General features: G+C 41.7%; 1 protein-coding gene across 4 annotated transcripts in view; it reads left to right on the forward strand.

Moving 5' to 3' along the window:
• CNTN1 (contactin 1) overlaps window positions 1–16,842 on the forward strand; it is a 484,199-nt gene that overhangs the window by 140,551 nt on the left and 326,806 nt on the right. For all 4 annotated transcript variants that reach the window (XM_029058335.2, XM_029058336.2, XM_029058332.2 and 1 more), the window contains exon 3: window positions 11,698–11,745. The gene's annotated coding sequence lies outside the window, so the exon portion shown is untranslated. The remainder of the gene's footprint in view (window positions 1–11,697; window positions 11,746–16,842) is intronic.

Here is a 16,842-nt window from a genome sequence, read left to right on the forward strand (position 1 = left end):
TGCCATTTTGAGCTGATACCTGGGTACAACCTGCTAGAGTTTGTGGATCCCGATTGGAAAGGGTGCAGTTCGTACACATCTCAGATGCCAAAGCAAGTCTGGTTTTCTGCCCAGAAAAGCTTCACTTCCTCTCTCCCTCTACGACTGCCAGTCTCCACATCATGTCGATTTCCTGAACGCTAGCCTGAGCATAGGAGCCAAGATCTAATCCTGCCACTTGTCTGCTGCTTGTCTGCTGTGTGACCTTGGACAGGTCACTTCACTGCCCTGGGCCTCAGTTGCCACACATGTAAAATGGGGATTCAGACTGTGAGCCCCATGTGGGACAGGGACTCTGTCCAACCTGATTTGCTTGTAGTCATCCCAGAGCTTAGTACAGTGCCTGGCACATAGTATGTGCTTAAAAAATGCCACAATTATTGTTATTATTATGATTACGAGTCACCCTCATTTTCTGTCGAGTCATTTCTGACCTATAGTGACTCCATGGGCGCAGCCTTTTCAGACTGCCCCATCTTCTGTCAAAAAATTGTTCTGGTATTAGGAGTACAAGGACATTAAGCCCCCTGAGTTGTCACTGCCAACAGCGGGGAACATGAAAGGAGGAGGCTCAGGTTAGGGTAGGGATGGGGAGAGGAAGAAAGGGAAGGAAAGAAAGGAAAAGAAACAGGGTATGTTTACAAATAAAGAAAAAACACCATGGCAAGTGAAAGAATGAGGAGGCAGCATCAAAAATGGTTGGCTCTGGGCCATCGTCACATAACTATCCAGTCTTCACAACCAAGTGGGGTCCTCATAGGGAAGTGTGAATGAGCCCTGAAGGGGGAAGGGAAAAGCCAAGATATTTTTTGTTCTTGCCTTTATTTTTCAGCCAAATGACTACCAATTTAAAACAAAAACCTGGCAAAAGGAAATACTAGTTGATACCAGAATTCAGCAAAAAAGAGGGGAGAAGCAACTAGTAGAAAAACAGAGAAAGAAAGGAAAGGAAATACCAGTTTTAATCCATCAATGGAATATGAGCACTTCTATGTGCAGAGCACTGAACTAAGCACTTGGGAGAGTACAGTGTAATAAAGCTATAGGCGATAGAGCACGGGCCTGGGAGTTAGCAGGACCGGGGTTCAAATCCTACCTTAACCACTTGTCTGCTGTGTGAGCTTAGGCATGCCACTTCATTTTTCTGTGACTCAATTACCTTATCTATAAAATGGGGATTAAGACTGTGAACTTCATCTAGGACATGGACCGTATCCAACCTGATTGGTTCGTAACTACCCAAGCATTTAGTACAGTACCTGACACATAATACTTGCTTAACAAATACCATTAAAAAGTTAATAGTCACGTTCCCTGCCCACAGTGGGTTTACAGTCTAGAGGGAGAATAGAGGAGACTCTGTATTTAATGAAAAGTATTGCTATTTATACACGAATAGCCAGGCAAATAGAATAATTTAAAGCTCTTAGATACGTTATTGAATTCTGTTTACAGTATCTCTTTGGTTGGAGAAAGAATTGATGAGATTATTGCTATTAGTTATCAGGTGTGCTGAATTAGGACTGCAAATTCTGTGCTCTTTTCATTAAGCCATGTTGCCTCTGCGTGCAGAGCAAACCACTGAAGGCACTTGGGAGCAGAGAAAAGAGTAATAGACAGGGTCACTTCTCTGGAAATATTTGCAATCTAGTCAGGGGAACAGGTAGGCACAAATTACTTACACATAATGGGTTATGCACACATACAGGGTTTAGCAATCAATAATATTAATTGAGCACTTACTGTGTAGAGAACATTAAACTAAGCAAGGGGAGAATAGAATTTAGTAGACATAATCTCTGCCCTCAAGGAGTTAGCCTTCTTGTCTGGGACACAAAATGCTGAAAAAAAAATAAAATACGGGCAGAAGAAAGGGATGGAGTACAAAGATGTGTACGTAAGTGCTTCAGGGAGGTATACATACCCACGTGTTTGGAAAATGCCGAATTGATGAAGTTTCAGTTGGGTGTGGAGATGAGAGATTAATCAAGGAGTTTCTCCTGGAGTATATGATTTTAGAAGGCTTTTGTGGATTGGGAGACTGTAAGCTTGTTCATCCATTCTTTCAAGCACATTTATTGAGCGCTTACTGTGTGAAAAGCACTGTACTTTGGGAGAGTACATTGTGACGATAAACAGACACATTTTCTGCCCACAATGATCTTATAGTCTAGAGTGGGAGACGGTTAAAGGCGGGGAACATGTCTACCAAGTCGGTTATAGTGCACTCTCCCAAGTACTTAGTACAGTGCTCTGCGCACAGTAAGCACTCAATAAATATCACTGATTGATTGATTGAGAGCAGTGGTGGGCCAGGTGAGGAGGAGAAGGGAGTTCCAGGTGGGATGAGAACGTGAGCAATATGTTGAGTAGTTTGGTTTGAACAGAGTTAAAACGTCCAAGCTGCGTTATAGTGGGGGTGAAGTGGGGGTTGTCACCCTTCACCGGGGGACAGGTTCTTTCAGAATTGGCACGGCGAGAGAGAGAGGGAGAGAGGCCGGGGATGGAAAACCTGAGTTTGTATAGAATTTATTCCGCGGGGCGAATTGAATTAATTATTTTGACGTGACAATCGGCCTTCCCTTTTGGGAGAAACATGGTGTTAAAGCTTCCCCTTTGGGAGGAATATGGTGTTAGAGCTTCCCTAATGGGAGGAATACACTGATATGTTACTCGCGTGTGGGTGGACCCCGAGCCCACTTATGATTTACTCCACCTTTGCGTTAAATACACTTATGCGTTAAACACTGATGAGTTACATACACATATGAGTTACATACACTTATGCGTTAAACCCAGTTATGCATTACCACTTATGGTTACTGGCACTCGCTGAGGCGGCTACCTCCCACCCTGTTCACATCCCACTGGACAGGACACTCACCCATCCCACAGTTCCTCACTCGGTGCAGGCAGAGCGGCCTTCTCACTCTCTGGACAGAGGCAGGTCGCAAATCCCATTCCGCTGCACGAAAGGTTAGAGGTGGCAGGTATTTATCACCTGGGCCCTTAGGCCATTTCAGTTTCCGGCCTCAGTTTATCCAATCTCTGCCCTCCCCCTCCACCATTCCTAATTTGATTGGCACGGGAGCGAGGGGCACCTTCTGTATTCCCAGCTTGGGCTGTCAATCTGACAGTTTGGGTTGTGAGGGTGGTGTCCCACCCTCACTTCCGAGTTCTGCCTGCTGGCTCAGGTCACGAGATAGCATTTGACCTTGAGATGGTCGGTACCCCAGGGTCACAAATTTCTATTTAATACGGTGAGGGATGGACAGTGATAGAGGGTTTCTGAAGAGCGGGGAGATATATGCTGAACCATATTTTAGAAAAATAAGGGCAACAGTATTCATTCGATAGTATTTATTGAGTTCTTACTATGTGCAGAGCACTGTACTATGCACTTGGAACGTACAATTCAGCAACAGATAGAGACAATCCCTGCCCAATAACGGGCTCACAGTCTAACAGGGGAGACAGCAAAGCAACAGGGGAGACAGCAAAGCAAAACAGAACAAAACAAGACAACATCATCAAGACAAATAGAATCAAGGAGATATACACCTCATTAACAAAATAAATAGTGGAATAAATAATATATACAAATGAGCACAGTGCTGAGGGGAGGGGAAGGGGGAAAAGCAGAGGGTGGGACGGGGGGCTCAGTCTGGGAAGGCCTTCTGGAAGAGGTGAGCTCTAGGAAATGGAGAGGGGTGACAGGGAGGTCAGCAAGGAGCCTGATGCAGGATTCAAGTCAGGATCTGACAAGAGCTTAGATCAGAGTGCGTCTGAGTGAAGAGGTGAGGGCAGATTCAGGAAATGTGGAGGGGAAAGTTGAACAGGATTTGGCAGCAGATGGAATGTGGGTGTCGAAATGGAAGCAGTTAAAGAGAATGCCAAGGTTGTGGGTTTGAGAAATGGGGAAGGTGGTGATTTGTTAACTGTGCTAGAAAAGTTAACTAGAAGAAAGAATTTGGGAGAGAAATTAGAAGTTCAGATTTGAACCATTTGAGTTCTATGTGCAAGCAGGGCATCCAGGTAAGAGTATCAAGGATGCAGGAAGACGTGTGAAATTGCAGATGATTGCAGACAGCTAGCAGATGTGGGATTAAAAATTGCATTTTCAATCATCTTCCAAAAGTTATTCTGAGGGTATTGCCCGATTTTCAGCCCCAGACGTATGCTCATATGGAAATTTGCACCTCTAGGTCTGTTAATTTTCTTCCTGAACCCTGAAAATGATCAGAGAGACTTGATGAGATGCCATTAATCTTTAAGCAGCACTTTTAAACTCCACAAAAATGAAGACATTAGTAGATTCCCTAAACGATTGCCGTATTTTCCCCGAAATAACTCTAAGCTATTATTTATAGATTTTCTCTGTGCTAGAGTTTATTCTAATCAGAAATGAAAGGGTCATTTAACTAAGTAGGGGAAAAACTGCTCTGATTTTCTCAGGTTCCAGGAAGCCTTGCCTAACAATCTGCGCTTAGAACAGTGCTTGACACATAGTAAGCACTTAATAAATACCATCATTATTATGAGTCAGTCATCTGGGGAAGAGATCTCACATCTGACCTGGATTTCTCCAGTGGCTGCTTCCTTACAACCCTCTCTTAAACCCATATGGTTAATAATAATAACGTTGGTATTTATTAAGCGCTTACTATGTGCCGAGCACTGTTCTAAGCGCTGGAGTAGATACAGGGGAATCAGGTTGTCCCACATGGGGCTCACAGTCTTCATCCCCATTTTACAGATGAGGTAACTGAGGCACCGAGAAGTGAAGTGACTTGCCCAAAGTCACACAGCTGACAAGTGGCAGAGCCGGAATTCGAACCCATGACCTCTGACTCCAAAGCCCGTGCTCTTTCCACTGAGCCACGTAGACCTACCCCTATGCAAACAAGTAATTCACTAATGAGAAAGTGGACCTCTTCAGCTCTTAGAATTAAGTTAAAAATATAAGTATGAAGTTTTCCTTTTAACTCTGTGGAAGAGCCAAAGGCCATGAGAGTTAGTTACTTGTTTTACAAATAATCCCACCTTCACTAGGAATCCTTTCCCAATTAATGTCTGCTACCCCAATCCCTGACAATCTAACAATCACGCTCAGCACTTTCGTAAGTATTGATATATATGTAGATTGATCCGTACTACATACCATTTTATGTACGCTACTTATTTATTCACCAATGTATTAATATGTTTTATTTCCCACATCTTTGTTACTACCAGTTTTAGCCTTGATAGTCCTTCTTCCTCTTTTATTTGTAAATAATTTATTCTTATAATTATTGTATTAAGCACTTACTATGTGCCAAGCACTGTTCTAAGCACTGGGGTAGATACAAGGTAATCAGATTGTCCCACATGGGGCTCACAGTCTTAATCCCCACTTTAGAGATGAAGTAACTGAGGCACAGAGAAGTTAAGTGACTTGCCCAAAATCACATAGCTGCTGAGTGGCGGAGCTGGGATTAGAACCCACGACCTCTGACTCCTAAGCCCGTGTTCTTTCCACTAAGCTATGCTTCTCTAATGCCTGCCTATCTTAAGAACAATAATCGTGGTATTTGTTAAGTGCTTACTGTGTGCCAGGCACTAATCAAAGTGTTGAGGTGGGTCCCTACTTCATTCTGCTGCCCAACAACTTTTCTACAATAATGATGATGATGGTATTTGTTAAGCGCTTACTATGTGTCAATGACTGTTCTAAGCGCTGGGGTAGATACAAGGTAATCAGGCTGGCCCACGTGGGGCTCACAGACCTGAAGCAGCGTGGCTCAGTGGAAAGAGCACGGGTTTAGGAGTCAGAGGTCATGGGTTATAATCCCATCTCCACCACCTGTCGGCTGTGTGACTTTGGGCAAGTCACTTGAATTCTTTGTGCCTCAGTTACCTCATCTGTAAAATGGGAATTAAGACTGTGAGCCTCAAGTGGGGCAACCTGATTACCCTGTATCTATCCCAGCTTAGAACAGTGCTTGGCACATAGTAAGCGCTTAACAAATACCAACATTATTATTATCAATCCCCATATTTCAGATGAAGTAACTGAGGCACAAAGAAGTTAAGTGACTTGCCCTAAGTCACACACCTGAAAAATGTTCAGGATATGTCACCCCGTCCTCAAAAGACTCCAGAGGTTGCCCGTCCACCTCCGTATTAAACAAAATCTCCTTACCATGAGCTTTAAAGCAGTTCATCACCGTCTCCTCCTAAATTACCTCGCTACTCTCCCACTCCAACCCAGCCTGCACACTGCACTCCTTTAATGCTGACCTTCTCACTGTATCTCAATCTCACCTGCTTCCCCGCCCATCCCTAGCCCATGTCCTGCTTCTGGCCTGATTGCCCTCCCTCCTCAGACCTGACTGAAAATTACTCTTCCCCTTCCCCCCCCCCCCACCTTCAAAGCCTTCATGGCTTAGTGGAAAGAGCCGGGGGCTTGAGAGTCAGAGGTCGTGAGTTCTAATGCCGGCTCCGCTACTTATCAGCTGTGTGACTTTGGGCAAGTCACTTAACGTCTCTGGGCCTCGGTTACCTCATCTGTAAAATGTGGATTAAGACTGTGAGCCCCATGTGTGACAACCTGATTACCTTGTATCTACCCTAGCACTTAGAACAGTGCTTGGCATATAGTAAGCCCTTAACAAATACCATCATCATCATTATTATTATTATAATTGAAGGCACATCTCTTCCAAGAGGCCTTTCCACACTAAGCCTCACTTTTCTTCATCTCCCATTCCCTTCTGGATTAGCCTGACTTGCTCCCTTTGCTCTACCCAACCCCCAGCCCCACAGCATTTATATACATATCTGTAATTTTATTTATTTGTATTGATGCCTGTTTCCCTCCCTTTAAGCTTATGGTAGGCAGGAAATCTCACCGTTTATCATTGTGTTGTACTTTTCCAAGTTTTTAGTACGGTGTTCTGCCCACAGTAAATGCTCAATAAATACAATTGAACAAATGATTGAATACAAGCAAATCGGGTCAGACACAGTCCCCTTCCCATATGGGGATCACAGTCTTTGTCCCCGTTTTACAGATGAGGTAACTGAGGCAGAGAGAAGTGAAATGATTTGCCAAAGCTTACAGTATTAGCTTCTTGAGTTCGGCACCATTGTCATCTACTTTCACTGATCTCTCTCAAACTTGACTGATCTACAGTTAGCGATTTTGCTTAATGCATCATCTAGTACCCCTAAATTAACTCATGTTTTGATAAGGTCTTCTTCTATTAATCTTTTTCTTTTCAAATAAATCCAGTTGTGTTAAAAGAAATAATGTAGTATGTTGTTTCTCGGATATTACTGACACATTTTCTTTCTTCCAGTATGTGGGGCTGAGCCTGGCTATATTGAGGCTTGACATTTCAATTATGAAAGTTATATCAAACTATCTAGTAGATTCATAAACGCCTAACATATACACTACACGATGCCCTTTCCAATGAACTTGTTCTGACTGAATGTGAGGCAGTACTGATGTTATTGATAACCATAATGATGCACCATATTCAAAGTTGTAGCAAATATACCTTGGAAATGGTGTAATGGGCTCAGCACAGCAAGTCGTTGATGACTGAGCACTGGGCACATGATTTACTAAGGGAGCAATCTAAAAATAGGTCCAACGGGAATCTCTATTTTCCACTAGGTTTGAACTTCTTTGAACAGTCTTCTGTAATTCTTGAGCATAAAGACAGACCTAGCATAAGCATTCAACTCAGTGGTAGCAAATGTTGTCATTTCAGCCACTCCTTAGAACGATTTTGTTTCAGAGGTTTTTTGCCTATTTAAAAAAATCAGACCAGAATCCCATTAATATCTTCTTTATTTTTCAATCAGATTAACTATAATGTTGTACAGATTTAGAAGTAGCATTGCTTAGTGGAAAGAGAATAGGGCCTGGGAGTCAAAGGACTGGATTTAAATTCTGACTCCACCACAGGCCTACTGTGTGACCTTGGTAAAGTCACTTAACTTTTCTTGGGCCCCATTTTCTCACTTGGAAAATGCAGATTATATACCTTTCTCCCTCCTATTTTGGCCATGAGCCTCATGTAGGACAGGGAATGTGTCTGACTTTTTATCTAACTCCATTGTTTAGTACAGTGCTTGGCTCATAGTACTTAACGAATAGCACTATTAACATTATTAACACTATCATTATTAAGTGTCGGGTCAGAAACAATGTTTGGAATCTAAGCATCTTGTGAATTGAAAATAGGATCCCCCCCCAGGACAACTAATTTTTTTCCAGAAAAAAACAAAACAAAAAGCAATTTAAACTAACAATATATGCACAGCTTGTACTCCCACCACCTCAGTAACCATTGATAACTATTTCAATATGCTTTAATTGATGATCACAGGACAGATGTGATTGTGTTTTCAGAACCCTGGATTTTCTCAACACGTTAGTTTAGTATGTTGGGACCCTTCAATCCATATGGGTTTATTATATCGTCCCATGTGCTGCGATTGGTATATTTCCCATCTCCCTGTAGGCTGATTGATTGATTCCCAGTTTTTCTGGACCCACCCAAAGTCACGGGACCACTTCAGTGATGCCGAAGGAGGCTCCATTTTAGACCACTCTTAATCCAATCATCCAGAAGGGCTTTTAAAAAAAAATTATTATTATTATTATGGTAATTTTCAGCACTTACTATGTACCAAGTGCTCTTCTAAGTGCTGGGTTAGATACAAGTTAATCGGGTTGAACACAGTTTCGGTCCCATATGGGGCTCACACTCTTAATCCCCATTGAGGCACAGAGAAGTTAAGTGACTTGTCCAAGGTCACCGAGCAGATATGTGGAAGATCTCGGGATTAGAAACCAAGTCCTTCTGACTCCCAGGCCCGTGTTCTATCCACTAAGCCCCTTTTCAGGAAGGGGTTCTAGATTGATCATATCCATTCTAGAACTGGATTCCTAATTCCAGCAGTGGAACCTACCAAGATCCTGGGCCAGTTCCAATCTTGGGAACCCACTGGTGCCTTAACCAGTTTCTCTGGGGATTCTTGGCCTGTTCTGCTGGACCTGGGAGTAATCTGCAGCTCTTAGCTGTTGAACAAGCACTGGACATCTCTGTATAACCAAGTGTTTATCGTCTGGGAAAAATCTGACATTCTGGTTTGCGTTTGGTTATGGTTTCGACTACTTCATGCAGAGCACTGCACTAACCCCTTGGGAGAGTACAATGTAATGGAGTTGGTAGAAATATTCCCTGCCCACAAAGAACTCACATGATAAAGACCTGGATAGTAGATACTAAGATTATAAACATTGGAAATGTTGCTTTGCCATTTGTATTTACTAATCATTCAGGTTTAATTTATTAATCCTGAATAAATATTGACACAGAAGTATCTATGGTTGGGACCATCTGTTAGATCCAAGATGTAGGTTATCTCAAGGAAGGACCATCCACTAAGACCAAATAAGTAGCTAATGATTTCCTTAATGCTTGGTTTTTGAATTCTATCACTGCTCTTGCCTTCATGTAGGAGCTGTGAGGATGTAAATAAATTTTAGGTACCTGGAAACAGCTTAAGTAAAAGTTGGTTATTTGGATACCTCATACAATGGAAAATTAGAATGAGATGAAAGAGAGAATGAAGATAAATGATAAGCTATCTTGAATTCTGAAACTCTTACACTTTGTTTTTATTTTTCTATTCATCTTTCATAAGAAGGGGAGCATAGGGCAACGAAGTTGTGAGAAAATAAATTATTAGCTGGAGTCACTGATCCTAAGTGCTGTAACTATGATATAAATCTTGAATGGGCATTTCTCTTCCAGGCAGCAATCGAGATAGCGAGCATGGCCAGGTCAAGATTGATTTGCTGCACATGATTCAGGGAGGAGAGGTTAATTGCCGCAAAACAAGTATTGCATCAACATCATCTTGCAGTGAATCAGAGAGGCTTACAGAAATCTGTGTCGTGACAAGAAAATCAAATTAAAAAAACTCGTGTGAGAGCCATGGGGATGCCTTCGTGAGATTCTAAAACGGAACCATGTAAAGCCAAAGTGAAAATGTCACCTATTCCATGGGTTGCTGAGCCTCATGAACTAAAGAAATGCAAAGGGAAAATGTAATGCGACTATAAGATGCAAATCAAAAAAACAAAACCCCTGAATCAAAATGAAAAACATTCCTTTAATCAGAAGGGCAAGCGGGTGCTCTTTGGGTGGTGGTGGTGATGAGAGGTATGAGCAAGAGACAGCCACAGGAAAGCAGCAGGGCAGCGTGACTCAGTGCAAAGAGCATGGGCTTAGGAGTCAGAGGTCATGGGTTCTAATTCCGGCTCCGCCACCTGTCAGCTTTGTGACTTTGGGCAAGTCACTTAACTTCTCGGTTCCTCGGTTACTTCACCTGTGAAATGAGGATGAAGACTGTGAGCCTCCCATGGGACAATCTGATTATCCTGTATCTACCCAGCGCTTAGAGCAGTGCTATGCACATAGTAAGCGCTTAACAAATACCAACATTATCATTATTATTATTAGTGGATGGAGCTCTGGCTTGGGAGTCAGAAGGTGATAGGTTCTAATCTTGACTCTGCCGCTTGTCTGCTGCTTAGCGCTTAGTACAGTGCTCTGCATATAATAAGCACTCAGGAAATATCGATTTTTTTCAATGCATTACCTTGTTTTCTCTATGTGACATACGTGTCTGTTTTTATTTCCAACAACACTCAGACCGTGAATGATTGCTCAGTGAGGTTACCTTCTTAATCTCATCAAAATACCACTGGACAGAAAGAGAGGAGGGGGAAAAACTGTTCCCATCACAGTCTCACCAGTTAATAACAACCCACTGTGTGTTCACTGAATCCTTCATCAGAAGAAAATAGGATCACCAGATGGCCAGTTTGGTGACTTCTGATTTGGAGTGGATTTAAACTGGCAACGTAAAAGCAAATGACATATTTATTAATAAATGTTCTAGGTCTTGCTTTCCCTCTTTTATGTAGTTCTGTTGACAAGTTTATTTATTGACAATTTACTTTTAGCCTATATTATCTAAAACATTCATGTAGTTTATACACAAGATGCATCCTTTAAAGGAAAATGATCAGCTCTTGTTTTTACACTGTAAAAGGTTCAGCATCATTCACCCATCCATTCAATCGTATTTATTGAGCTCTTACTGTGTGTAGAGCACTGTACTAAGTGCTTGGAATGTACAATTCAGCAACAGATAGAGACAATCCCTGCCCAACGACAGGCTCACAGTCTAAAAGGGGGAGACAGCAAAATAAAACATTATTTCTTAAGTGTTTGATATGAAATGTTAATGTCCTTTTTGCAATAGCGATAAATGCATATTGGATTGATTTTTTCTAGGAAAAAAAAGACAACCTATAATGGCTTTTACATACAGTAATCAGAAATGCTAAAGCCATTTCTACTTACAAAGCATTTACAATTAATAGAGATGGAATTTTATGCCTATGTGTAATCTGTACTATAATATAATGTGCTAACGGGAAACTCCCAGGAAATAATTGGGAATGTCACTTAGTTTGCAGAAGATACTGAACCTGATTTTCATGTAAGTTAAATAACAGTGCTAGAGGAAAAAAAAAATGAACCATACATCAAGCTGACTCTTTCTGTGATTATTGACTCCTAGGTAACTACTTTGGGCCCATTCTGGAACTGGTTGCAAAATAGAATTAAGGTAAGATTTTCTTTACTGCATTCTTATGAAATGGTCAGTGGAAAAGCCCAATGCAATTGAAAATTTTGAGCGAAATGCTGTTTGCCTATTAGAAACTGCTAATATTTCATAGCAGTTAGATTCAGCACCAACCCCAAATTTCTTGTGTTTCAAAGTAAGACTTGCCTTACTACAAACTAGAGCAACCTATTTGTCCTCTAGACTGTTAGCTCCTTGTGGGCAGGAAATGTGTATATTAACTCTATTATACTGTAGTCAATCAGTCAATCGTATTTATTGAGCACTTACTGTGTGCAGAGTACTGTACTAAGTGCTTGGGAGAGTACAATTCATTCATTCAGTAGTATTTACTGAGCACTTACCGTGCTTGGGAGAGTATAACAGACACAGTCTCTGCCTGTAACAAGCTTACAGTAAGCTCTTAGTACAGCTCTCTGTGCACAGTACATGCTCAGTAAATATGACTGATTGTTTGATTGGCTTAATTTAGGGTTAACGAAATGCTTATATAATGTAAAACTGATTTCAAATAAGCTCGCCAGGCTCAAATAAATTCTAGCTTTGGCGCCAATTTGGATCTAGCTGCCAAAAGGTTTAGGCAGCAGACAATTTGATAATATTAAAACTTAATTGTATGTTCAGTAAAAAAAAAATATTGTGAACTTCGATTCCCTGGAATGAACTCATTTCATCTGCTGTTCAAAAGAGAAATGTTGTGTATAGACTGCAGTTAACTTGCTGTTTATTTTCATTTAACATATCCTTTATAGAAAACTGTTCTCCATATGATTCTATCATATATATGCTAGAGTCTTCCATTGTGTACGACGGATGAGCCTTGGTCCTTACATTTAGGACTGAGAAAGTGCAGGAGGGAGTTTGCCATAGTGCTAATGATTTGCCGAGTTTAATTTCTACTGGCGCACTGAGGGCAGGATATTGCAAAAAAAAAAAAAAAATGCACACCAAGGCTTTTTACATGCAGGGCCTATTTAGGCCAAAATCATCCCAGGGTAGGGCTGATGCTGTGTTGAAGTGCCATGAACCAGCACATAGTTGCTTTGGTAGCTCCTGTGGTCTCTGCTGTCCACAATACCCAACTATTGCTCATAGCGTAGTGGATAGATCATGGGCCTGGGAGTCAGAAGGTCATTGGTCCTAATTCCGGCTTTGCCATTTGTCTGCTGTGTGACCTAGGGCAAGGCACTTTACTTCTTTTGGCCTCATTACATCCTCCGTAAAATGGGGATTGAGATGCGAAGCCCATGTGAGACAAGAACTGTGTCCAACCCGGTTTGCTTGTATCCATCCCAGCGCTTAATACGGTGCCTGGCATATAGTAAGTGCTTAACAAATGCCACAATTATTATTAGCATTGCTCAAGATTCCTATTTAGTCTGTTCATCTAGCAGAATATCCTAGGTGATTGTTGGTCAGAAATGTTCGCAGTTATTGGCAAATCCGCAGCCAGCAGAACCTGGATCTCCAAATTCCACTGTACCAATATTAGGACTGCCTTTTCAGGTGTAATATAGAAAATATGAGTGACCCCAATCAGACTGTGAGATTGGAACATGCACCCATCTTTTATTTAATATCACACATCAGAAAGTGCTGGTTAAATCTCTGAAAGAGTTTTGGAGAGAAGCAATATTACTGTTTAAAGGATCCAGTGGCAAGAAAGTCATGGAAGGAGAATTCAGTTGGAAATAGGTCAAAATTTAAATCTTCCATTTCAACCCAGTAAAGTACTGTGGGATGTGCATATGTGAATATAGGGTATCTCTAGTATGTCTGATTATCTTTTCAAAAAGCTCGTACAGACAAATTAGCTATTTCAGGGGTCAAATGTATTAGCTTTTTTTCCTCATTGTGAGGAAATGACATGCATTTTGATAAGAATCCTGATTTTCTCATTTTAAAAAGAGGTGCAGCGTGTTCTGTTGTCAATGTGGTTCTTGCTAAGTGGATAATCCAGTTGGAAGAATTCTGTTCCTTTGTTGATGTTTCCATCTCTGAGTTTAACTTCCCTTGATCACCCTTCATTCGTGTCTCAATCATAAAACAAACAGGGGACTAGGAAAGGACTGGGTTTGGGTTCCTGATTACCCAACTGGTGATTACTACCAGTCACATACCACACCACCAAACCTCTTAGACAACTTATGAACAACTTGCGGCACCAAAACAGTTCTTCTGTCTGAGGGCTTTTTTTTTTCCCATAGGAGAGGTCAGTGAGAGCAGGGAAACAAGGAAAGTTTTGAAAAAGAATAAGCCAGTACTGTTCCACAAAGCTGATGAACAGTCATTGCTGTGAGATGTCTAAGTACTGTTTATTCAATTGGGCCCACTGTGCAGAACTTGGAGTATTTTCCACTAGCTCTTCAATATTTAAAATCATTTACAAATATATTGATTTTTCCATTTACCAAATGCATGCAATTTAATCCAAAAGTTAACCTGGCACTTTAGGTAAGCCTTTGAATTGATGCCCATTTTGTTAATTCTGACGGATGCCAGGGACTTTAGTTAAACCTATTCCGGCATTTCCCCACTACCCAGGTAATGCAAAGTTAGCCTGGCATCCAGTATGGCACGATGGCAAGATTAATTCATCTAAATAATTAAATCTTACACTTGGGGTACGTAATTCAGCAATTTGCTAAAAATAGAACACTAAGCAGAGACTGGCTTTCTCCTCCTCAAATAGGTATGTGGGAAGTTGGAAAAGTTGGAATACAGCAGCATTGGTAGATAGAATCACCTTATCAAACTGAAGCTAATTACAAAGGTCACTAAGGACCTCATCACAAGCTTTATGAGCTTCATTTGATTTGGGAATTGCCCTTTGCCAAGAATTTCCTTTAGCCCAAAGAGACTGCCAATTTCAAACTTTACTGGATGGTCCTTTGTCATGAAATGTGTGTGGTCCCTTTAGAGCTCGTAGCAACTGTCAAAAATGGTGCTGATAACTATTTCTCTTCCTCTTGGATAGGGAAGGGTTGGAATCACATACTCCCCCACCATTTTTGAAACCTCTAAGAGGCCAACAAACAGGATTGTCTGAGAACCATTGGCCAGTGACTATCAGAAATAGCAAGAATACGATCCCATGCCGTTCTATGGGATTGAAGACCTTCCTCAACCCTTCTACAGCTTCCAGAGGGCCCATCCTTTTTTCTTCAGTCCCTTGGGCATCTTCCTGGAGTACAAGAAGTTCACAGTGGACTGATGTGACATTAATGTGTGTGACTTATGTGAAGCAGCGTGGCTCAGTGGAAAGAGCCCGGGCTTGGGAGTCAGAGGTCATGGGTTTGAATGCCGGCTCTGTCACTTGTTAGCTATGTGACTGTGGGCAAGTCACAACTTCTCGGTGCCTCAGTTACCTCATCTGTAAAATGAGGATTAAGACTGTGAGCCTCACGTGGGATAACCTGATTACCGTGTATCTATGCCAGTGCTTAGAACAGTGCTCTGCACATAGTAAGCACTTAACAAATACCAACATAATTAGGAGAAGCAGCGTGGCTCAGTGGAAAGAGCACGGGCTTGGGAGTCAGAGGTCATAGGTTCTAATCTCAACTCCGCCGCTTGTCAGCTGGGTGACTTGGGGCAAGTCACTTAACTTCTCTGAGCCTCAGTTGCCTCATCTGTAAAATGGGGATGAAGACTCTGAGCCCCATGTGGGGGAACCTGATCACTTTGTATACCCCCAGAGCTTAGAACGGTGCTTTGCACATAGTAAGCGCATAACAAGTACCACCGTCATCATCATTATCATCATCATCAATTGAGGTGGCAGGGCTGAAAACTCATAGGAAAGACCTGAACGGTGCAGCTGAAGAAAGACCATAGCCTCGAGGTTAGAGCACTGGCCTGGAGGTCAGAAGGACCTGGGTTGTAATCCCAGCTCTGCCACTTGTCTGCTGTGTGACTTGGGGCAAGTCATTTCACTTCTCTGTGCCTCAGTTACCTCATCTGTAAAATGGGGATTAAGACTGTGAGCCCCACTGGGAACAGGGACTCTGTCCAACCTGATTACTTTGTGTCGACCATCTGGCACATAGTAAACACTTAAAAAGTACCTCAAAAAAGGCAAATATTGTTAGAGCTGCTGATCCGGGAAGGAGGCCTTCCTGGGATAGAGTTAGTGTGTGTATGTCTGTCTTTCCTTGCCTTTTGTTTCTCCCTTCCGCTCCCATCTTATCCTACATCGGTCTCTTTAAATCGTTGATCTCAACCCCTCAATGCCTGTGTTGTGGGGGAGGCTCTCCATTTTAAACACAGTACAAAATTGTCCACTTCACTGAAGTAGTATGAAATGTTGTAAACAGTATGTAGATAAGATTTGGAAAGTTAAATTAAATGATTTGAACAAAGCATTACAGAAATTTAAATGCCAACTTTTATACCAATTACAAGGCTCTGCACCTAGTAAGTGTTCAGTAATAACACTAATATTTGGAAAGAATATTGTCTTAAGAAATGTACATTTGTAGAGGCTCAGATAACTAAAAGAAAAAAAAATCCCTCAAATAGGCAATGAGTATGATTAGTTTACAACAGTCTCTTCTAGATCGTAAGCTGCCCACTAGAATGCAGGCTCCTTGTAGGCAGGAAATATATAATAATAATAATAATGATGATGGCATTTGTTAAGTGCTTACTATGTGCATAACACTGTTCTAAGCGCTGGAGAGGATGCAAGGTGATCAGGTTGTCCCACGTGGGGCTCACAGTCTTCATCCCTATTTTTCAGATGGGGTAACTGAGGCACATAGAAGTTAAGTGACTTGCTCAAAATCACATAGCTGACAAGTGGCTGAGCTGGGATTTGAACCCATGACTTCTGACTCCCAAACCCGTGCTCTTTCCACTGAGCCACGCCGCTTCTCTTTGTATGGAACTCTCCCAAGTGCTTAGTACAGTGTTTGGCACACCGTACTCAGTGCTCAATAAATATGAGTGATTTATAGGAGAATCTATTTTTATCTTCATCATCCATGCGTATAGATTGAACAACCAGTACCAGCAAATGAGAGGCATAGTTTCCTGGAATGGTGTTTTCCTTATATATTCTTTAAATTTACTCTAAAT

This window comes from Ornithorhynchus anatinus, chromosome 2, assembly GCF_004115215.2.
Source record: "Ornithorhynchus anatinus isolate Pmale09 chromosome 2, mOrnAna1.pri.v4, whole genome shotgun sequence".
In the NCBI taxonomy this organism is placed as follows: Eukaryota; Metazoa; Chordata; class Mammalia; order Monotremata; family Ornithorhynchidae; genus Ornithorhynchus; species Ornithorhynchus anatinus.